The sequence below is a fragment of the Pinus tabuliformis genome, chromosome 3_2, assembly GCF_031772625.1.
Source record: "Pinus tabuliformis cultivar Carrire ecotype Pingquan chromosome 3_2, CPIR1, whole genome shotgun sequence".
NCBI lineage: Eukaryota > Viridiplantae > Streptophyta > Pinopsida > Pinales > Pinaceae > Pinus > Pinus tabuliformis.
Window position 1 is genome coordinate 1,027,168,097 of NC_142302.1, and position 25,237 is coordinate 1,027,193,333.

Consider the following 25,237-nt stretch of genomic DNA (forward strand, 5'->3'; position numbering starts at 1 on the left):
CAACAAACTTACTTTTGAAATTCTTCAGACATTTCCTCCAATGCTAATTCCCCTGAGCTCACACGAGATAATATTGTTTTGACAATTTTTTCATCTTTCACTCCTTGCATCGCCCTCCAAGGTGTGATAGTCATATCGTCTGGAAGATGCTTCATTTCAGGAGCTAATTTACTGTTGCCACATATCAATGGCTTAGACTTTTTGACCTTCTGGTTTTTAATGGCAATGTCTTCCCACATGCTAAAAATCTCATCAATCAACCTCCAAACATCTCCAGTTCTAAATTCCAATTGGAAAATGTTATCAACACCTTTGAATAAATCACTATGTTTGCTGCCTTTTCCACCTTTTGAATTGGTTTTCTCTTCAATTTGATATCCTATTTCCATACAACATTCATTTCGGAAATTTGCAGTAACATTTGTCCTATCCCCACCACATTTTTCTTCAAATTCACTATGAATAAATCTAACCCTTTGGATGAAAGTCATAGACATCCTATATTCATTATCTGAATTATGATCCCATGCCACTAACTTTGCTTATGTATCAGATAAACCAGCGTAAATGATACATTTCATTGTTTCAAAACGTGGGTTATTAGGATATTCCTCCATCAATTTTCTTTGAGCTTCTATAGAATGGTTCCCCCCAAGCACATAATAATTGTATTCAAAACATTTTGAATTATCAAATGCTTCTTTATTGGGAACTTGAAGTGGATCAACAAGAAGCACATAACTAACCACATGAGCATATGGATTGTACCTCATCAATGTCTTCAAGTTGTGAACATGCAAATGATGTGGCTTTCTAACTTGATATTGACATTGTCCTTCAATTGCTTTATAGGTTTGTCTGACATTAAGCTGAAATGTGCGACCACCATCAATTAAGTTTCTCTTTGTCAAATTCTCTCGAATGACATTTTGTTTTGTTTTGATAATGCCATCTTCTAAATCAGCTCCTGGTGTAATGATTTCTCTGCTTTCTTTTGAAGTTTCACTAGGTTCTTGATTGTTGGTAATGACTGCTTCAAAATAATCAACTTTAATTTTCTTGGTCATAACATTCCCAACAGAGTTATTCTTGGGCATTGTTACTTTTGGATTTTAATGGGTCTTCTCAGTTCCAATGTCATCTTCAGTAATGACAACATATGTTTCATTTTCAATTTCAACTTCATCGTTCTCAAAAGTAACCTGTTTACCCTTGCTAGATTTATCCACCAGAGACCTTTTTTTATGATTCTTTGGATGTAGTTTTGTAGCATTATCAATTACTTCATTTTGCCTATTTTCCATATATTCTTCTAACACTGAGTAAAAGCTGCTGACAACTTTCATGATATCATTCTCAACGAAATGAATGCCTCCCAACCTAATTGAACAACTTTCAACGAAATTCTGCCAAATAAAATATCATATGTCAATAAAAAACAAGGTTAAAAACTATAGCTAGACACTTTCAAAAAAGCAAAATACAAATATAAATAACAATACTTACGATGTTTTCTGTCATCTCATTTACGATTTGACTACACAACTTTGTAGATACCTGTCTCATGTCATACAATGAATATGATAGTTGGTATTTAACCCTTTCATGTGACTTGGGAGCTTCTGTAAGTACGTAAACAACTTCAGTGTCCGGTACCGAACACATATCTACGACTCTTCCCATCACCTCAAAAATTCCATTATCATTCGGTATATCGATATAGAGATATATATTCACATTTGTGCTTTCTCTTTCTTTCACATACCACATTCTTGACAGAAATTTCACTTCTTTCGAATTCTTTCAGTCTGAAATCATCTTCTTATCACTTGAGGCACTTGAAAGATTTGTAGTCACGAGCTCAGGTGGAGTTCGTTCACCAATGTTTCTTTTAGATGCACCTTTATGAGTCTTTGGTCCAGAAAGATTCACTGAAATTCTCTTTGATGCCATTTTCCTGAAAAATAGAAACACATAAATCAATAAATAATAAAAACATATTAACTTAAAGTAACAACGAAAATATATCATAAATTTTAATCAACAATCGCCCCACCCACCGCCCCTCATATTCCAAAAGGACATGCATTAACATTCTACTGTAAAAAAAGTAAATCACGAATAAAACATTTGCTCGGCCGCCCTCACCCAACCCTCCCCGCACGGCACAGGCGCCCTCACCCACCCACCCCCCAAAGCATCCCAAACCCCCCCCGGTGGCCCGGGCGCCCTCACTCGCCCCACCGCCCCAGCCCAACCCCCACAACCCTCCCCGGCCCGGGTGCCCTCACCCGCCCGCCCCAACCCTCCCTACTCCCCCCCCCCAACCCACCCGCCCGGCCGGCCCAGGCGCACTCACCCACCCGCCCGCCTGCCCCACCCCGCCTGGCACCCTCACCCACGCCCCCGCCGGGCGCCCTCACCCGCCTGCCCGCCGCACCCCTCCCGGTGCCCTCACCCGCCCGCACGCCCCACAGCGCCCTCACCCGCTGCCCCGCCGGGTGCCTTCACCCGCCCTCCCACCGCACCCCTCCCGGCGCCCTCCCCCGCCCGCCCCACCCCTCCCGGCGCCCTCCCTAACCCCCCACCCCCCCCCTCACCCATCCGCCCCAAGCCTCTCGGCGCCCTCACCCCTCCCGGTGTCCTCACCCCTCTCGACGCACTCACCCGCTCGCCCCACCCCTCTGGGCACCCTCCCTACCTCTCCCCCAACCCGCCCGCTCGCTCGGCCCCGGGCGCCCTCACCCGCCACCCCTCCGGGCACCCTCGCCTGCCCCGCCCCTCCGGGCGCCCTCACCTAGCCCCCGGCCTAGCGCCCTCACCCACCCGCCCGCCTCACCTGAACCCCCCTCCGCCCGGGCGCCCACCCACCCTCCCTCTGCCCTCGTGCAGGCGCCACTCGGGCCGCCCGCGCCCCCGCCCAGTAGGCACAAGGCAATTCCGGGAATTGCCCTGCGCCTGCCGGGTGGGGGTGCGGGCGGCCTGGGTGGCGCCTACACGAACCCCTCATGCAGGGCTCATGCTAGCACCACCCGGGCCGCCCGCGCCCCCGCCCGGCAGGCGCAGGGCGATTCCGGGAATCGTCCTGTGCCTGCCGGGCGGGGGCACGGGCGGCCCAGGTGGCGGGGCGAGGGCAGGCGAGGCGGGCGGGCGAGGGCGAGGGCAGGCAGAGGGGTGGCGGGTGAGGGCCCGGGCTGGGCGGGCGGGTGAGGGGGGGGGTAGGTAGGGTGCCCGGAGGGGTGGGGCGGGCGGGTGAGGGCGCCCGGGCCAGGCGGGGGGGTGAGGGGGGGGTAGGTAGGGCGCCCAGAGGGGTGGGGCGGGTGGGTGAGGGCGCCTGGTGGGGCGAGCGGGTGGGTGAGGGCGGTGGGGCACACCCACGGGTATTAAACAAATGAGGTTGACCGGGCCCACCATGCTCGCGATGGATGTAATTGTTATTTTAGGTCAGGAAAATTATTAATTTAAAAAAAAAAATATTTTTCATTAAACTAATTTAATATACAAGTTTTCAAGGAAAAAAATTTAACTTGCCTTTTAATTGCAAGAATTCTTCGTTGAATATGTTGTTGATAGCGATGTAGCTGCTCCACAAATTCACGAGTCTTTCAACGATTTTCAGAAAGCCTAGATGTGATGTGAGTAATAGTGATAATGAAATTTTAATATATAAGTTAAGTTAGAGATGTTTTACTGTATGGTTAATATGGAATAATTTGTTTTACAATATTATAAAGTGAATATTATAGATTTGTTTTACAACGGGTTGAATGTGGGATAATTTGTTTTAAAATATTATAAAATGAATATTGTAGTATTGGAAAGCAAATATTATATGGTTTAACTATTAAAATAATTAATTTAGAAGTTGTAGTGTACAATTTTAATTATGATTTCATAAAGAAAATTAGTTTACATTTTTCAATAAATTGTAGAACAAAATAATGAAGGTAAATAAATTTAACAGACTTTTTGGAGGGAAATATTTTTGCGAAACTTTTTGGAGGGAAATATTTTCGCGAAATTTTTTGGAGGGAAAATTTCATTCTTTAAGATATATAATATCTTTAGGAGACTCTCCATTTGTATCATTCAACATCTTCTATTTGAAAGGGATGGATTGTTCTGATAGTGAAGTTTCGATTTATACACCATCAACTTCTTCATCGCGTAACAACTCTATTCATATTGATGAATATAGCGGGAATTCTTCCACTATGAATAGAAAGTCAATTCTTCCACTTAGTCCTGATTCTAAGGACTATGAGAGCAGCACTGATGAAAGAGGGGATGGAGAATTTCAAATAAATAAAGAGGCACAGATTCCACTTAGTCCTACTTCTAAGGACTATGAAAGCCACAGTGATGAAGATCATGATGGCGAAGTTCAAAAGAATGGAGTGCCACGATGTCCACTTAGTCCTAATTCTGAGGACTATGAGAGCAGCAGTTTTGAAGAGCATGATGGTGAAGTTCAAAAGAATGGAGGGTCACGGTGTCCACTTAGTCCTAATTCTGAGGACTATGAGAGCAACAGTTTTGAAGAGCATGATGGTGAAGTTCAAAAGAATGGAGTGTCACGGTGTCCACTTAGTCCTAATTCTGAGGACTATGAGAGCAACAGTTTTGAAGAGCATGATGGTGAAGTTCAAAAGAAGGGAGTGTCACGGTGTCCACTTAGTCCTAATTCTGAGGACTATGAGAGCAACAGTTTTGAAGAGCATGATGGTGAAGTTCAAAAGGATGGAGTGTCACAGTGTCCACTTAGTCCTAGTTCTGAGGACTATGAGAGCAGTAGTTTTGAAGCACATGATGGCAAATTTCAAAAGAATGGAGTGTCACGGTGTCCACTTAGTCCTAATTTTGAAGACTATGAGAGCAGCAGTGATGAAAAGCATGATGTTGATTTTCAAAAGTATGGAGTGTCAAAGTGTCCACTTAGTCCTAATTCTAAGGACTATGAGAGCAGTAGTGATGAAAAGCATGATGTTGATTTTCAAAAGTATGGAGTGTCATGGTGTCCAGGTAGTCCTAATTCTAAGGACTATGAGAGCAGCAGTGATGAAGAGTGGGATGATGAATTTAAAAATATTGGAGTACCATAGTGTCCACTTAGTCCTAATTCTGTGGACTATGATAGCAATAGTTATGAAGAGCGTGATGATGAATTTCAAAAGAATGCAGTGTCATTGTGTCCTCTTAGTCCTAATTCTAAGGACTATGAGAGCAGCAGTGATGAAGGACAGGATGACGCACTTAGTCCTAATTCTAATGAGTATAAAGGTAGCAGTGACAAAGGACGGGATGTAGCATCTTCAATAAGTAAATAGTCACATTTTCAACGTAGTCCTAATTCTATGGACTATGAGAGTAGCACTGGCAATGCATATGAGGAAGAATATCCATTAAACATCGAGTCAGATTTTCCATTCAGTCCGAATTCTAAGGACTACGACAGTAGCACTGAAGAAGCGGAAGATGAAGAATATCCTCCAAGTCAATATTTGAAAAGCAGAGCTGATCATAGTGTGGATAACATTCCTCTTAATGATGATGAAAAGCCTTATACAAATGATGATCAAATGATGGAGATGTTGCCAAGAAATATTGTATCAAGGAGTAGGAGCAGACCTTTTCGTATCAATGCAAGTTGTTCTAGTTATACAAGGGGTAGAGCAGAATATCTGACGAGAAGAAGTTCTATCAGTGCTCTCATTTCAAGTGAATGTTGCCAAAAAGATTGCTTGAAACATATGGATTTCAAATTTTCATTAGAAAGCAGGAAGATATATTTGTCAATGAATAAAAGCATGCAAAATTCATATTTAGTTGGGTGCATGCAATCTACATTGTCAAGTTATGATTATCATATTGGGACTTTTTTTTATCTGTAGAAAAGGTTTCAAAATGTTTCATTCGATTGGGAATTTTCGTCTCTCGAGAATTCAAGAAAATTTGGAAAAGGATCCCACATTTTATTCAGAAGTATGTCATAAAAGACAATTTGGTCCATTATCAAATACTGCAATGTCATGGATGAAAGATTTCTTTTCAAAGCATGGAGAGTGTATGATACATATTCCAGATAATTTTTCAAGACGAGAAATCTACAACTTATACAAAGAATATGCAGAAGGTGCTGGGGGATATGGCCAGTTTATTACATATCAATATTTTGTGAAGGTATGGAAGAAAGAATTCAACAATGTCCGTATTCCTAAGAAGACAAGGATGGGGATTTGCAGTACATGTGCTTATCTTAAATAAAAAAGGGACAAATGTGAAGGCTCAGAAAGAGGTAAGCATTCATAACTTTAACTTTTAAAATTGTATAGTCATCAACTATGAAAACATATTTCTTAATGAATCTCTTTTATGTTGTGTAGATTTAATTGTCAAACAACTTCAAGAGCATCGCGAACAACAAACAAACGAAAGGAAGAAGTTATACAAGCATCGAAAGAAGTGTTATGATAATCTGAATAAATATTTGGGTTTGACAATTGATGGTATGGACCAGAAGAAAACACTTTTACCACATTTTGTTCGCACACCCAAAAATTTACAGGAGGAAAACTTTGTTCAATTTCACTTGGTCAGTTGTATGGTATTCAATGGGAAAATGTTGCCAAGGGTGTACTTCACAGCTCCAAATATTCATAATGATGCAAATCTGACCATAACCATAATTCATGATGTGATTTCTCATTGGTATGGTAATCTTCCTGAAGTTTTGTATCTACAATTGGACAACACTTGCCGTGAAAACAAAAATCAGGTTGTTTCTGGATATCTAAACATGCTTGTTGAATTGAGAATTTTTCAAAAGGTAAAGGTTGGTTTCCTTCTTGTTGGGCACACTCATGACCATATTGATCAGATGTTCAGTCGTTTTTCAGTCACATTGAGGAGGAAGGAAGTTGGGAGCTTGCCATCACTAATTGAATGTATTAAGAAATCATACATGCCAGAACCTGCTTTTGATGTTTTGGAAGAAACTGTTGACATGCGAAGGTTTATTCTGGGATCATATGGTGAGGGGAAATGCATTGAACAACTTAATGACATTAGCTTCCAACATCAATTTCATATCAAAAAAATTGATGGGAAAACACTAATATGGGGCAAGAAGTATTCAACTACTACAGAATGGGCATCGTCATCAGGTTTGCAATTTTTGAAGTTCATTCCAGATCATCCAATATTTGCATCAAAAATATTGTTATTACAATCAGTTGGTGAAGTTCAGAATGCACGCAGAAAAAACAGGGCTATAAATTATTCTGATTGCCTGGAAGAAATAAAAAAATGTATTAGATATACATATGAGTACTTTGAAATTGCTGATTCAGTTTGGTGGGAGTCATTTTTCAATAATCAAAGTGATATCATTTCGACAACAACAAATGAAGATATACCTTTGCAAAATCCATTTATTTGGCCACAAAATGTGTCGAATGAACATGAGGAAGTAAACATTGTTGAACAACAACAATCTCAAGGTATTATTAATTCTTCACAGGCAGCAGAAAGAGAGATGTATATTGGTTCCAGAAGATCTCGTGCACAACGTGAAGCCATGGAAGTCCTTTATAGGGGTTCAGTACAGGATATTAAGGAGGGTTGCATGATTGTAGTGCTAGCAGATGGAGATCCCAATGGCTATCCATTTTGGGTTGCTAAAGTTATAAAGGTCTTTACAGAAAATGAGGATGTTACAAGTGTTGAAGTACATTGGTATGCTACAAATACACACCCATTCAATGTTGTGTATAAGCCAGAGATGGTAGTTGACAAAAAAAATGGCGGAAAAAGAAAAATAAAGGGTACAAATGTAAATCGCCACTGCACAGACATATTAAAATTGGGGGATGTAGACATACTTGTTTATGACTTAAATTTAACAAAGAGAGGAACTCTTCGCTTCAAGACGATAGAGATTCTGAAAAGGTTGTTACCAGAAGGAACAGTGTTGACATGGGAGTCACCTGAAACCAGTCGTAGGTCTAGAAGAATTTTGAAACCTGAAATGTTGGGCATCCATGTGGACTCAAATGGGGCACTAGTTGATGAAAGAGAAGAATATGGAACATCTTCGTCAGCATCCAGTCACTCATCTGAAGATGTGAATTCTGATGGTGTGCCAGAAAACATGAGTGATTTTGAATAATTATTTAAGACAGTTTATATAACTAATGTATGCATCGTATCTTCAAATAAAATTAATGTTTTCCATATGGTGTTAAATGAGAAGTTATGAGAAATTTTTATATTGTTGGATTATATGTCTTAATTATGATAAATTTTATTGTTTAAAATATCTACAATGCAATATTAAATGAGAGATATAATATATGTTTTATTCAATATACAAATAATGACTTTTGAATGCATTTAGTGATGTAATTTGTTCATAATGTCATGGTTTTTTAATTTTATAGTTGAAAAAATTTCAATTTTTTTTTGTATCTAGCATGTTATGGTTGAAAACATGTTAAATTTATACTTAGGAAAGAAAAATGATATTCTACCAAAAACATTAGTGTGTTTTTTCCCTCATAAACAACTTTGTTTGACACATAAAAATTTGGTTTTATTAGCATTTTTTAAAAATTTTGAAAATTGACCCTAAAAAAAAATCATTGTTCCAGTGTCATCACTTTCATTTTGAAGCTATATTTTGCACAAAAATTTCATAGTAAATTTTGTAGTCACTGCCATTTTTAAAACATGTTCAAAATTGACGCCTAAAAAATAAAAACATCGTTCCATTATACACACTTTTCGTTTTGAGCACTGTTTTTGATGTTTTTTTGGGGTATTTTGACCAGAGTTCCCGTTTTGAGTTTATAGTTCTCATTTCAAAGTTTACATTGTTTTAAGGGCAATAAGGAAATTGTTGTCCCCTTTTGCGATGAGATCATGTTGATTGGAGGCACATAGACTTGGACTTTACCTACTCACCAGTAGAGGAGGAAAGTGAAGGTGCAACATGTTTCTGCACTAAGTATGAGTAGGGAAATGTGAGATTCAGATGTTGAGACATATGCGACAGTCATCAGGGAGGTTGAGGATGATGATGGAGTGGGGACACCTATTCCAGCCAAGATTTCCAATGTATTGGACAGATATGCAGATTTGATGCCTGATGAGTTGCCAAAAGTACTTCCACCAAGACGTGCAGTGGACCATAACATTGAGCTAGAGGTAGGGAAACAACCTCCGGCAAAAGCTCCTTATCGATTATCAAGACCAGAGTTGGAGGAGTTGAAATGACGGTTGAAGGATTTGGCTGATGCAGGTTTCATACAACCTTCAAGGTCCCCATATGGTGCTCCAGTATTGTTCCAGAGGAAGAAAGATATGAATGAGTTGTGGATGTGTTGTGATTATCGTGCTCTTAACAAGCAGACGATAAAGAACAAATATCCTTTGCCACTTGTTGCGGATTGCTTCGACAATCTTGCAAAAGCCTGAGTGTTTTCCAAGCTAGACTTGAGGCATGGGTATTATTAGGTGCAATAGCAGAGGGGGATGAGAAGAAGACCATGATTGTGACAAGGTATGGGAGTTTTGAGTTCCTTGTCATGCCTTCTAGGTTGTGCAATGCTCCTTCTACGTTTTTCACTTTGATGAATGATGTTTTGCGTCCATATTTGGATTCGTTCGTGGTAGTATACTTGGACGACATTGTGATATTTAGTGATAACATGGAGGATCATAAGAAGCACTTGGCTTTGGTGTTTGAGGCACTAAAGAAGAATCAATTGTACTTGAAGAAGTCGAAGTGTATGTTTGCCCAGACCGAGATTCCGTTCCTTGGACACATTGTGGGTCAAGGTCACATACGGATGGAGCTGAGCAGGGTGAATGCGATTGAGGATTGGGTTGAACCGAAGAATTTCCATGATATGAGGGTGTTCTTGGGGATGACCAACTACTAGTGGAAGTTTGTAGAGGGGTACTCCAAGGTGACTGCACCACTGACAAACCTTTTGAAGAAGGATAAGCGATGGAATTGGACAGAGAAGTGTCGAGCAACATTTGAAGATTTGAAGAAGAGGATGGTTACAACACCAATACTGAGGCTACCTAACTTTGAGAAACCATTTGAGGTGCACACTAATGCTTCATATTTTGCGATAGGATGAGTTCTCTTGTAGGATGGGCATCCAGTGGCATATGAGAGTCGGAAGTTGTAGGATAGAGAGCGACGGTATTCGGTTCATGAGAAGGAGATGACTACGATCATCCACTGTTTGTAGGTATGGAGGCATTACTTGATTGGGAAGCCTTTTTTTGTCAAGACATACAACGTTACAATGAGTTATTTTTCATCCCAACCAAAGTTGTCAGCGAAGCAGGCTCGTTGGCAGGACTTCTTAGCAAATTTCGACATGACTATTGAGTATAAACCGTGGAGACTCAATGCATTGGCAGATGCCCTTAGCAGGAAGGGTCAGTTAGCTGCACTTGAGGAGGGAGAGGACCAGACTGAGCACAGTAGGATTTGAGTACAAATGACCAATGAGATGCAGAGTAGACTTTGAGCTAGTGTGGAGACGAATATTCAGGTGAAGAGCATCCTGAAGTAGGTGAAGGAGGGGAAGACTCAGAAGTTTTTCCTACGAGATGGACTCTTGTTCTATGGGAACCAACTTTACATTCCGAAGTCATATGGACTTAGGAGGCACCTCTTGAAGGAGTGCCATGATTCTCCATGGGCTGGCCACCTAGGGTAGCGTCATTCTTTGGCATTATTGGAGAGAGGGTACTTTTGGGAGAAGATGAGGGAGGATGTAGAGGAGTATGTGCATACGTGCATCATTTGTTAGCAGAAAAAATCAGATAACCAAAGACAGGGAGGATTTTTGCAGCCTTTACCGATTCCAGAGAGACCATGGATCAGTGTTTCGATGGACTTCATCACACAATTACCACAAGTGCAAGGGTATAATGGAGTTATGGTCATTGTTGATCATTTCTCTAAGTATGTCGTCTTCATTCTGACGAAGGTACCATGTGGGGCCAAGAAGACTGTTGAGCTATTATTCAAACATGTTGTGAAGTATTGGGGGATGCCATTGAGTATTGTGTCTGACCGAGATCCACGATTTACAGGCAGATTTTGGACCACTTTGTTCAAGTTGGTCAAGACTGAGTTGTTGCAGAGTTAGAGTTACCATCCACAGAAAGATGGGCAGATTGAACAGATTAATGCACTGGTGGAGGATTACTTGAGACATTTTGTGACAGTTGATCAGAAGAATAGGCCTGAACTCTTAGATGTGGCTCAGTTTAGCTACAACATGCAGAAGAGTTCCGCAACCGGGTATAGTCCATTTGAGTTGGTCAATGGATAGGTGAAAAGTTCTCCATACAATGTGCTACCGAGAGGGCTTATGAGGAGTCTAGATGTGAAGAGATTCTTGACAGCATGGGAGGAGTCTTTGGAGTTAGCACAGGTGCACTTGCATGATGCTGCAAGGAGAATGAAGAAATGGGTAGATAAGGATAGACAAGATGCACACTTTGATATTGGGGATATGGTTTTTCTGAGGATCACTAAAGATCAATTTCAGCCACCAAAGGGGACTGCGAGATCTTTGACGAGGAAGCATGAAGGGCCATTTTGTGTGAAGAAGTGAGTTGGGGAAGTTGCTTATGAGTTGGAACTTCTAAACCACATGCATTCGAAACAACCTGTGTTCCATATGAGTCAACTCAAGAGATGTAGACTTGATGCACATCATCTTGAGAGGACAACACCACCGAGAGGACCAACCTTGATTGTGGACAGGCCACACTTGATTTTGGATAAGATCTTGGATCTTAGGATGACAAGTGTTGGGAGTACTGGACGACAGGATTTCTTTGTTCGATGGAAGAATGCACCAAAGGAGAGTAGCTAGGAAACGAAGGATTCGTTGTGGAGGTGGAAGAAGGAGATTGCTGAGTATGATGATGAGCTGATGTGGTTGGTAGGATTGCTGAGGATGGAAATGACTCATGGTGGGGGAGGATGTCAAGACCCCGAGTCAGCATCACTGCCCTTGGGTTAGTCGAGCACCCAACACGGGTGCACTTAACTGAAAGTGGAAGTCAAGCATGACCGAGTCACCCATTTGCGATGGGCGGGTGCGACCCGCGATCGTAATGGGCAGACATACCTGCGTGAGCCGTATAGCAAGCGATCGGGTGGGCGCGTGCCCATGGTGGGTCAACACGACAGGTGAATGCAACTTAGCGAACGCATTTGGCAAGTGCAACGAGGAGTGCACACTTGGACGTACGAATCGAGCAACAGAGGCAAAGTGGAAAATCGACTAAGTGTTGGAGAAGGAAACTATGGTGAGTTTATTCAATGTGGAGGTCAAGCTGGAGGTTGCGCCGACACACATGTTATGGGTGTGTCAAGATTGGCGAGCAGGTCGACTTGTTGGGCTGACACCCCAAGCGACATGAACCATCGAATTACAACATAAAGGTAACCATATATATTATGAACACTGAAGTGGAGAGGGATCATCATTGAACCATCCATCATAGTCGTTGGGCAAGAGATGGAATTTTGGACCAAAAAATAACCGCAAGAAGGGAACTCAGCAGAGGAGAAACGGATGAGCCCGTAGGGAAGGTTGGATAGTTAACGCAGCAGGGTTCGGGTCGAGTCAGGTGGTGACCGTAGGATAGGCTTACCATAGACTCGCGACATTACAGCATACCGTGCAGAGTTCAGGATGAGGTTAGGTGCAGCGGGTAAGCGTGGTAGAGCGCTACGACCCGACAGTCGAGACAGTAGAACAGGCAGCGGTTCTGGTGAACGGTCAGGCAACTATGATCGAGTCGTGTAACGCGGTTGGGCGTGTAGACCCGATGGGCAAGCCGACCCGTGCAGAAAACTGTAAAAATGGGTTGAGGCTATTTTGCCTCCCTATGATGTAACATTGTAAACCAGAAATTTATATATGATTTGATAAAGTATTAAAGTGTTGAATTATTGTCTCTTTCATACTATTGTAGCTATTTAAATTTATGAATTCCACACATAACTGTTGTAAAGAAATTAATGAAGTTGAATGTAGGTGTAGTCCAGAAAACATAATGGAAAAAGATAAGTGTAAATGTTTAACCAGTGCCGCAAGTTACTCCAATCAGGAAAAACGAATTGGGGTCGTGACAATCTTAATCTATCCTCCTTATCAAATTACTTAATCTATCCAAGTTGCATGCCAACTAATGAACAATGTAACATGTGCAATTCTAGATTTTACATGTGTCCCATTTCCAAATTTTATGAAGTCAATTGGACCTAATGAGGAAAATCACATAGAATTTTTGAGAATTTGGAATATGACCAAGGACATATTGTTTATGCATGAAAAATATGACCTCAGTCTGATCAATGAGAAATAATGGATCCAACATGGATGGCAACTGGCTCATATGGTTGTTTGAACTCATAACATCCTTTCCAGTGGTGAGATAAACAACCATCAGTGTGTTCACAATTTATATTACCCTTTTGTTTTTATTAATAAATAGTCAATACTACTCCATGCCTCTTTTAGTAGATATCCCCTAGTTTTACCACATACTCATTTTAATACCTCCCAAACCTATAACCCTCTACCCAAAATCCCCAACCCCAATATCTATAATATATTGGCTCTAATTTTCACAATTTTAAAACCCCCTTAATGAATGAATGTGATAATTAATAAAGTGAAGCCCTTATGGATTACGGGTGTGCTCATGCAACAAGAAAATAAATAGAAAGACTTCATATTGGAAATGTTGACACCCAATCTTTGGGATTAGGAAAACTTATGTAAATATTCTAAATAGCCAAAAATAAAGGAAGATAGAAGACGAAAATACATTGGGAGATGAAACCCAATAGTCTCCCTCTCTTTGTATATACTCATATTCTCTTTTAATGCAAAACAAAATTTGATTCAGAGTTACAAACCTGGCCTAACATGGTATCAGAGAAATAGGTCCCAATTCATCTCTCTACTCCTGTAACTCCTATTCACTGCCATATTCCCTACCATTATTTCCTTCCATATTTTATCCCTCCACGCTCTATATAGCTATGTGCTTATTCCAAGCCTGTGCCCCTGGTGTATATTCCTTGTGTGATCATTTGGACCGTTGAATTGTGCCTAGAATTCCTACAAATTGTGACTGGTTATTTTAATGGTGTATGCTTTCCTGCAACAACGTTGATTTTATGCATGCAAACCTTGTGTTGAAATGTGTTGGATTGGTATGCATTAGAATACGAGTTGTTAAAAATGAACATTCAACTCCTCTTTTGATTGACAACACCTCTGCAATAAAGTTGGACAAGAACCCAGAGTTCCATGATCGAACGAAGCACATCAATACAAAATACCATCTGGTTCGACATCATATTGAGGCCAAAAAAATCCACCTATGATATTGTTCCACAAATGAGAACATTTCAGAAATCTTCACCAAAGCGCTCGAAAGGGAAAAGTTTGAAAGATTCAGAATGATGCTTGGACTCACCAACATCCCTTCAAATAAGGGGGGGGGATGTTGACACCTAATGTTTGGGATTAGGAAAACTTATGTAAATATTGTAAATAGCAAAAAATAAATGAAGTTAGAAGACGAAGAGACTTTGGGAGATGAAACCCAATAGTCTCCCTCTCCTTGTATATATTCATATTCTCCCTTAATGCAAAACACAATTTGATTTGGATTTACAAACCTAGCCTAACAGGAAAGACACTTATAATAATCATATTAGGTAAATAAGAGCAGTAAACATATGATGGAATGATAACAAGCACAATCCTTAGACATTTGTTTGCCTTTTTATGGCATGTAAAGCATCAAGGGGCTCACATAAGATGATTGAACAAGTCTAGTCTCTTTGTTGGAACCTAATGAGAAAATCTAAGAAGCTCCTTCCTAGGAACCAAGTTAACCTCCTACTTCTTCTGATACATAGACTTAAAACCATCAATCATGACAACAGGAACCACACTCACTCCAATCTCTTCCACAAGTCATTTGCAATTTCTACCATTTCATACTTACATTTAACTTCTAGAGGAGTGTCTTCGTTCCAAGCAGAATTCCACTCTTTGTACAGGGCCCAAACATCACCCTTTTAGCACGTTGTCGTTGGCATATTTTCCATGCTTAAAATGCCCACAACCCTACTAAAATCCATCATCTAGCCAGTTAGTGACAATTTTCTCTTCATTGGTGATGGCCTCAAGCCAAACAATCTTCATCTTGAACTTGCTTCGTGAAATAGCATTCTTAATACGAGCATAAAAGCGCAGCATTCCATCATCATCATCATATATAGCCCAAACCTGATCTACTTCAAAATGATTCTCATTTCAATCCTTTAAAGTCATGAAAATCAATTGAATAAAAATGGCCTCAATGGATCACACTTAGTGCCAAAAGAAAACCCAACTTAAACTATTTGCATCTCACTTTCAGGCTCTAGGAAACCTTACAATTAAACTATGTTAAGGTTGAACACACCCAACTCTCGTATATGACCCTGCTCAAAGGCACCAATATGCAGCACAAGTGTTTTTTCTGCCTTTCAATATCTACATATGCCATATACATAACATAAAAAACAAAGAGTTTTCCCTTGTATAGTCGATGCCATCTTTAGATATGTTTCAACAGCTAGGAATGCTCCCCCATTATGGCCCTGAATATAAAACGTATGCTCCAAAAGAGGTTTCCTGGTTTCCTATTATCATGTAGAGGGGCATTCAGGCACACCTAACAGTAGTGACAATATCATCAAGCTCTTCCTAAAATACATTTGTATAAGAACCGATGATTTATAATCCCTGGTGTGGATGTGTTATAATCCCTGGTGTAGATGTGTTCATTTGTATAGTGATATCTCTACAATGCACTTGCTATCATATCTCCACTAACAACATATGCTCCATGTATCAAGTGTGGAGCTTCTTATAGTAGCATATTTTCAAATATAAACCTTTATTTTTCTAAAAAAATCAACTCCAAAACAAAGAAACAATGTCTCAAGCACTGCATAAGAATCTAGTGTGGGAAAAATGCATGCCAGTTGTTTCCATATGTAGGAATATGATGTCTACTAAGTTAGATGAGAGCTACATAACAAAATCTAACATTTATTGTCTCAAGTCATACCTTCAATGAAATTAAGATCCATTTTACAAGAATTACAATCTAGGAAGACTAGCTAAAAATTGCAAAGTTTTAACCAAAATTCTAAGCACAAAAACATAAAACTAGTTAGATTAGCAAGCACATATATAGAAAAAACAATCCTAAATACTACATACAAAACTTTTGTTGAACAACCAAAGAAATAAATAATAACATAAATACTCTTCCAAATCAGAAGGCATTGTAGACAGAACAAAGAATCAACAAGGTGCACATGGAAGCAATTTATCAAGAGGTTCCTTACAGAGAACTTGAATGGAAAAAAACTCACCTGAAATCTTCCCTTCACTAATCTCAATGGCTGGACCATCATTGCTGGAATTTCCAAAAGCATCCTCTCATCTGCCCCAATCATTGTAGATCCAGACAATACTATGACATTGTTGGCAATCTCCTTGATATTACTAGATTTAACTGAGTCTAGTGTTGATTCATATGATGGTTCAGATATATCCTATGAAGATACAAAACCATGCTCTAAATCATCCTTTTTATCTTCAGTGATTTCAAAATCACTTCTAGTTCCTTCATCTTCATGTCCTTCTTCAAGAAAACTTTCCTCTTGAAATAACAAAGAATCATTTTGTTACTCTCCTTGATGTCTCCTACAAAATCCTAGGTTGTTGGTTTCCATGATAATTAGAAAGGAGTAAATTGAAATGCTTAAAGGAAGATTAATTCCATATGATCTTATAACTGAATTAGCTCAAGTGACTAGCCAAATTGCTCTTTTACTAAAAATTAATTTTGAAAAGGCTTGTGATAGGATTGAATGGAACTTCATACTTAACATGTGGTATGGCTTGTTCTATCGAATATTAGTGGAAAATTTGTTTTTGTGAGCCTCAAGAAGAATAAGCCTGAATGTCATACTTTCAAACCCTATTTTTCTACAACAACATTTATAAAACCTAGGGATATCATATAATATTTGGGCATTCCCTTTGATATGAAGCTCTCTATTACTAGTCAATCCAAGAGGATAATGGTCAAGTTTGAAAGAAAATCTCAAGCATGGAGTAATCTTGATCTTTCGCTTACCAGGAAGGTTACAATTGTTGATTGAATTCTCATAGCAAGGCACATTTATTACTCTTGTCTCTTCTCCTCTCAACTATGGTTGTTGGTAAAAGATTGACCAAAAAAGTAACTTTTATATTGGAGTTCTTTGTAGAACCATGAACATAAATAATGGCATACTTGGCATGATCTTAACCAAGATCAAGAGTCAAAAGTCCTTCCTAAGTTGTCTTTTTTATGATGGAACTCCATGGGTTATGTCCTACCTAGAGGAATTTTATGTGGAGTAGTGGGAAGGAGCTTTATGACCTTCAAAGTTTCTCCATGCTTGAACAAAAGAGGGGGGTGAAGGATATTGAAGCACGGAGGCCAAGGAGGTGCCAATCTATTTGGAAATCTCAATATTTTCTGAAGAAAAATGTGTTGGTGTGGGTCTAACAAGGCTTGGTTTTTGAGGCTAGGCTCATAGAGTTGATGAACAAATGATGCACACACACTTTTTGGTAGGAATTAAATGGTTGAGCATGTCTTTTTGAGGTGCCAATCTATTTGGAAATCTTAATTTTTTTCAAGAACAAGATGGGGGTGACTCCAACAAGGCTTGGTTGTCAAGGCTGGACTTCACAAAGTTGATGTTACAAATGATGCATGCATGTTTTCTGGTACGAATGAAAAAGTTGAGCGTGTATTTTGAAGGTGCATGTCCACCATGATCACCATCACCACCACTAGATTGCCTTTTATTGCAGCCTTCATTGCACCCTCCAGAGAGCAGGACTGGCAACCTTTCATTGCACCCTCCAGGCGGTCACGGTTATAGAAATTAAAATTTTGAGGGTGGGTTTTTAAATTCAAACTCAAAATTCAAATTAAAATGGGTATGCCAATTAAATGCTTACGTTGTATATCTTGTATTGAATCTGCCAACATTTCTACGGTTTGGTGGTGGCAGTGGAGATCAAGGCAGAGGCGGCACAAAATTCCTAGGGTTGTTGCGTCGTAGTAATCTTACGTGTGTCCATGTATGTATGAAATTCTTTATTGGCGAGAGGGTATTTGACATCTAAGAGAACAACTAGGGTTATCCCCTGAAGCTCTTAGAGTGCATTAAATATCGTATGGTGTTGGAAATATTGTTTTCCATGTAAATATGCAAGTCTTGTGAGTTGGTCACATTGAATTATTATCAATATTGATATGTCCTTATAATATGATAACTTGAGGAAATTATTGCATGATAGTTCTATCTATTCAACAAATGGTTTGATCAACCTATTTTCATATAACATTAGCTTCATCTCCAAAAAACATGAAGAATTTATGTTTTTCTTTGTTCTTCCAAAGTCTGACAAGTTTGCCTAACTCCACCTTTCACATTGTCAATAACGACAGCAACACTGATTATAATGATTATTGATCTAAATTTTTTGTTGGTGCTCCCATCCGTGGGGTGATTGAACCTTTTGATCCTACCATCTCTACTGTTATTGCTATTCTTATTACCATCATTATTGAGGAATAAGTAGTGCAAATATAAAAGTATGAGTGTAGATGGTAGGATAGAAATTATTATTTCTCTATTTCAACTCCCTATTTACTAGCAATGATGGTAGAAAGGGTTGTAATGCAGATGGTGGGATTAGAATGTTCAATGGCCCTAATGAAGGGAATAGTAAAAAAGATTAAGATCAACAATAAGTGTAATTAGAGTTGTTATCATTATTGATAGTGGGATAAGAAAAGTAAGGAAACTTACAATGGAGTTATCATGTGTTCAAATAGACTTGATTACATAAAAATATCATGGACAAATATATGGGTCACGGAAACCTCAAGCCTCTAAACCATCAAGGGTGATGACCATACCAAATTGAATCCATGACCAAGGATAACAACATTTTTATGACCAGGGATAATTAGATTCTCGAATGTGACATGTTGAGTTCATAATGGGTATTTCTTGTAATGGCCTCAAGCCTAATTGTCTCAACAATCCCTCAAAACATATATATTCTTTGTATGGAATATATAAAAAGAGAGAGATAATTGATATAAAAATTATTTTAATTAAGGTGGATTTTTGTTATTTGTGATATTTTTTATGATGTCTTTTTTATGTGTAAGGTTTTTAAATCATAGTAAATATTTACTAATGTTATTAATAATAAATAGATGATAGTTTTAAATATTGTAATAATTTTCTTTTTTTATATATAAATTAAAAACTAATGTACATTATTTTAATTAGTTCAATTTATTTAAATATGATATTTTGCATTTTCTCCCATGGAGGGTGCCCATGTCTTGACATGTGTTTAGATAAAATAATTCATGGTGACAATACAATGCCCATTTGGTGGTTTTCATGCATGAAGGTACACAAACAATTGAGGTTGGATGTGGTTGAATCATGTGAGGCTATAGAAATGATGGAGATTGTTGCATGGGATCCCTAGGAAGGACACTTAGTCTTATTTTCCACCTTCAAACTAGCTTCAAGATTAATAATGGAAACTACTGGGGTAATGGTAGCTTAGCATGACATAGGATGGCACAACTGGGATATAGTTTGGCTTCCAGCTCGTCGAATGCATGTGTATGCTAGGTTGATATATTGTCTTCATACAATTTTTTGTTTGTTTAGCGAAACTTCTCTGCAGGTTTTTTGGTTCCTTTCTGGTCATTACCTTTATTTGGAGCTCTGGATGGATGGGAGAGGTGGTCAAATAGTGATTAAAGACTCTCAATAACAATTCCTCTACTTTCAGGCTTGGTGGTGGCTCTCAGTTGGAAGATAGAAAGCTTTAGCCTCACGGTCTTTGGATCCTAGACTACTCCCTGATTGGGTCTCAGGTTTGGTTTATTAGTTTTTTCAATGTTTTCTAGCTTTTCAACTGTGAATTCCCTTATTTTTCTCATTTGCATGCAACTTTTTTTCATCATCCTTTAAGTTTTACTTCCTTCTTTGGGTCTATTTGTTTTATTCGGGTTGTCTTTCAATTCTTTTTCTCGATTCAACCTCCTCAAAGTTGTCTATTATGCTGCTCTCAATCCCTCTTGTTTATTGGGGTTTTCTCTGAGTCTATGCAAATATCCTAGATATTTCTCCTAAGTTTCTTATTTTTCGTGGTGGGTTGGTATATTCCTTAGGACCTCCCCTATCTCTATTGGGTTCTTTCCCCTAGATGTTGGCTCATGTTTCTCTCTCTATGGTTCTTCTTCTAATATCCTCCTCTCATGCTCTTTCCTCTCCATGGCTTAGTGGGGGATTTCTACTCACCGTAGAGGGTGCATAAAAGGAAGATTCACTTCTCCTGCCAACCCTAACTCTCCTTTGACCTCATCTAGTCAACCTCATGTGCATGCTACAACACATCGTTCCATGGTCAGATATATGGAATTTATCCCTAAGGAAGTTTGCAAAACTATCTTTGAGGTAGAAAATTAATTTCATCATACTCGTAAATATATTTTAGATAGATTAATCAGGATAACAAGAATTAGATCCTTGAAATAGGAAATTTCACTTGGGCTCATCAATATTCATACATGCAAACTATCATCTTGTATTGGCACATCAAAATTATTATGGTAGAGTCCTTACAGATTGTGAATACTCATCGAGAAATTTTTGTGTGTATCATTGAAATGATAGACAAAATGGATAGGTTGGATAAAAAGGTGGTCTGGTTTCTCAAGCTACAAACCAGTAGCTAATGAAGATTTGATATGTACATCTTTTTGAAAGTAATATAAAGTACCTAACCTTCACACACACAAACATATTATATTTTGCATTTTAGTTTTATAATTTAAAAATAATAATAATATTATTATTTTTTTTATTCCAGAGGAACCCAACAGCCCGTTTGACACATAGTTGACACATAACTACTAGTAAACCTATAGGGGTCTATGACTTGTCCTCTCCATAAACCAGATTACAAACAAGGGGATTTGAACCTTGGATCTCTTAGTTTTGACAGATTTCACATTACTTCGATCACCAAGTGTTGTCTCCATAAACCAGATTACAAACAAGGGGATTTGAACCTTGGATCTCTCAGTTTTGACAAATTTCACATTACTTCGATCACCAATTGCTGCCCCTTGGGACAACAATATTTAAATTTTGATTATTTATATAAATCTTAATTAATTATATAATAACTAGTTTAATTGCTTTACAATAATTATAAGGTTTTTTCCTATTTATAATAATAAATTACTTTAATATATAAAATATTTTTTACATGATTTATTTATTTATTTAATTTTATTATTATAATTTTATGATCCTATTGGGAGCCTAGCTCAAGAGGGTTGAGGAGAATTGACCCATGACCTCCCATTAGAAAACTCAACCAATTGAGCTAACCCTTGGGACTATATATTACTAGTATTATTATTCTAATTTTAAAGTTATAGTGAACATCTTTTTTTATGTAATTATTTGAATCTTAAGTTTATGGAGGTGTATATACTCTACCCTATACTAAATTTAAACTTATAATCTTGGAAAAGAAAAAATACATATTCTTAGCCAATAGTTATTTTTGAGAAAAAAATATTTAAGTTAATAATGAGATTGTCCATTAAGATTTGGTTGACATTTCAAACCATATAATGTGCCATCTAATGTGTTTCATCCTCACTACAAAAGTTATGAATCACATTAGATGGTTCTAAACGTCTACCAAATCTTAATGATGTGATTAAGACAATCTCATTATCAATATAGATCACAAAAGTCTAAGATCTAGCATATTTAAATTAAATTAAAAAAATGAGTGACCTAACATTAATAAAAAATAAGCTATGAAGTGTAAACGAATTAATTTGAGTGAGGTTTAGTCATCCCCTAAGTTTTAGGTTCAAACTTGATAAAGAGAGAGTGGGAATGGAAATCAATTTTAAAGAAATTAATTCACAATCATATTATAACATCCATTATAAGTAAATTTTTCACTTATCCAAAAAGGTTAATCCCAACCCCCAAAAACTAGTTTTTTTACTTGAATTAACATAATAACTAAATCATTTAATAAACTAAATTTAAATATTATATTGATTTTAGAAATTTCATTTTTTTCCATTTTGTTCATTTTGTTTTTGTAATTATGATGATTGTTTTTTCAAATTATGATAATTATTTAATGTTTGGACATTTAAAAGAATTTTTTATTATATATATGTATATATAATGATTTAACATAATAACTAAATCATTGAATAAAGTAAATTTAAATATTACATTGATTTTAGAAATTTCATTTTTTTCCAATTTTTTTTTAATTATGATGATTGTTTTCTCAAATTATGATAATTATTTAATGTTTGGACATTTAAAAGAAAATTTTTGATTATATATATATATATATATATATATATATATATATATATATATATATATATATATATATATATATATATATATATAGATATATAATTGAATTTAAGCTTTTGTGATCCATAATCTAAGTTTATAGAAATATTTTTGGAAAAAATCACATCATAAAATCTTTGTCGACGCATTTCGAACCAACGAGTGTGGTTCATCATCAGGACAAGTTGAAAATCAAATCAAGGCTTCATGTTAAATAGGGATGGCAGATCTTCCAACGGTTAGGTTTGACTGGAAAAAACGACTATATTGGACTCAATTGGACCCAGGTCATAATTGAACAGAAACGGTTAGATTAGTCAAAAACATTAATATTTATTTTTATTTTTATTTTTTTTAATGCCATTTAATAATTATTGGTTTTAGAAACTAGTGGATATAATAATATCAAATATTATTAAATTATTATCATTATCTAATAGGGTAATATTTTTATCCTTATAAATTATAAACCTAAATAATAATCTTATAATGGGTGATATTAACCCATTTAGTAAGTTATAACAAAGGCAACTTGAATTATAATAATGTTATTAAGGAATATCATTAATGTTAATATTATAATAGTCTTAAATATTATTATTATTAAAATATTATAATGTTATAGTAGTAATAAATTTCCTATTTAAAAAATATTAATGTTTTTGACCAATCTAACCATTTCTGTTCAATTATGACCTGGGTCCAATTGAGTCCAATATAGCCGTTTTTTCTAGTCAAACCTAACCGTTGGAAGATCTGCCATCCCTATTTAACATGAAGCCTTGATCTGATTTTCAACTTGTCCTGATGATGAACCACACTTGTTGGTTCGAAACGCGTCGACAAAGATTTTATGATGTGATTTTTTCCGAAAATATTTCTATAAACTTACTTATATATATATATATATATATATATATATATATATATAATCACTAAATCATTTAATAAAATAAATTTAAATACTAAGTGGATTTTATAAATTTCATTTTTTCCTATTTTTTAATTATGATGATTGTTTTTTCAAATTATGATAATTATTTAATGCTTGGATATTTAAAAGATTTTTTTATTATATATATATATATATATATATATATATATATATATATATATATGATTTAACATAATAACTAAATCATTTAATAAATTAAATTTAAATATTACATTGATTTTAGAAATTTCATTTTTTCCATTTTTTTAATTATGATGATTGTTTTTTCAAATTGTGATAAATTGGGATAATTATTTAATGTTTAGACATTTAAAAGCAAATTTTTGTTTATATATATATATATATATATAAAAGATAATTTTGACATCTAAAATTAGTTTTTTAAAATAAATAATAAAATAATAGTTAAAATAAAGAAAATTACTTTTTTTTTAATGAGATTTTTAACTAATCCCTCTATATGGTTTTTCTTAGTTTCCCTTATTATTAAGATGATATCATAATATTTAATCTTATTGATTATTTTAAAATTGATTTACTTTTAACCTCAAAATTCCCCAAATTCTTAACATTATCACAAATTTTTGTATTCAAGCTTCTATGATCCATAATGAATTAAACAAAGTCTTTCAGTAGAAATCACATGAGAGAATTTTTTGGCCGACCCGTTTCGAACCAACAAGTGTGGCTCATCATCATCTGGTCCTGATGATGAATCACACTTGTTGGTTCGAAAGGCGTAGACCAAAAAATTCTCTCATGTGATTTCTACCGGAAAACTTTGTTTAATTATCACAAATTATTTATAAGTATATAAAATGACATAATACTTTAAAATTTCATAAACATGCTAATAGTTTTTAATATAATTTTGTTAAATTATACTTTTACAATTAAAAAAAATATTGAAAATATATATTTTATAAATTTATTAATAATAATTTTATGTGTTGAAAAGATAGGTTGATTGAAGATAAGAACATTATATTTAAAGTTAAAAATATTATGTTTATAATTAGATTTCATTTCAATTTCTAAAACTTTAATTTTCTAACTCATTAAAATTATGTTGATTTTATTATAAAATATAAAAATAAAATTTCCACCCTAAATGCATTCTCCAATGAATTAAGTTCCCAAAGGAGAACTTCATGTTGGATGTTATCCTTTAAATTCCCTATGAAGACATCAATCAAATGGCCCTATGGAATATCAATTACATTGATATTCAATCTTTCAATTTCCTCAATGTGCTGCCCAACTGAATCCTTTTGTTTCAAATTTATCATTTGACTAATTTACGTATTTCTCTTTGTATCTTCATAATGTGCTATCAATTCCTCCATAAAAATTGTCCATGTGACAAGTTATTTATAAGGAAAAAACCATCAATACCATACAAATTGATTGGGTTATAAATATAAAGATGCAATGTTTAACTTTTGTGTGTGTTTCACGTCTTGTAGATCAAGGAACTAATCCATCTGTAGTATCCATGTTACGGGATCCTTTCCATAAAAATTCTTCATATAAATCTTTGGAATATGGTTGGTCTTCAACCTCGAGTTAGAGTATCTAAAATCACAATTCACATTCCTTTTGTTCTCATCATGGGTTTCATGGCGTACCTTTTCACCATTAGGAAGCCTTTC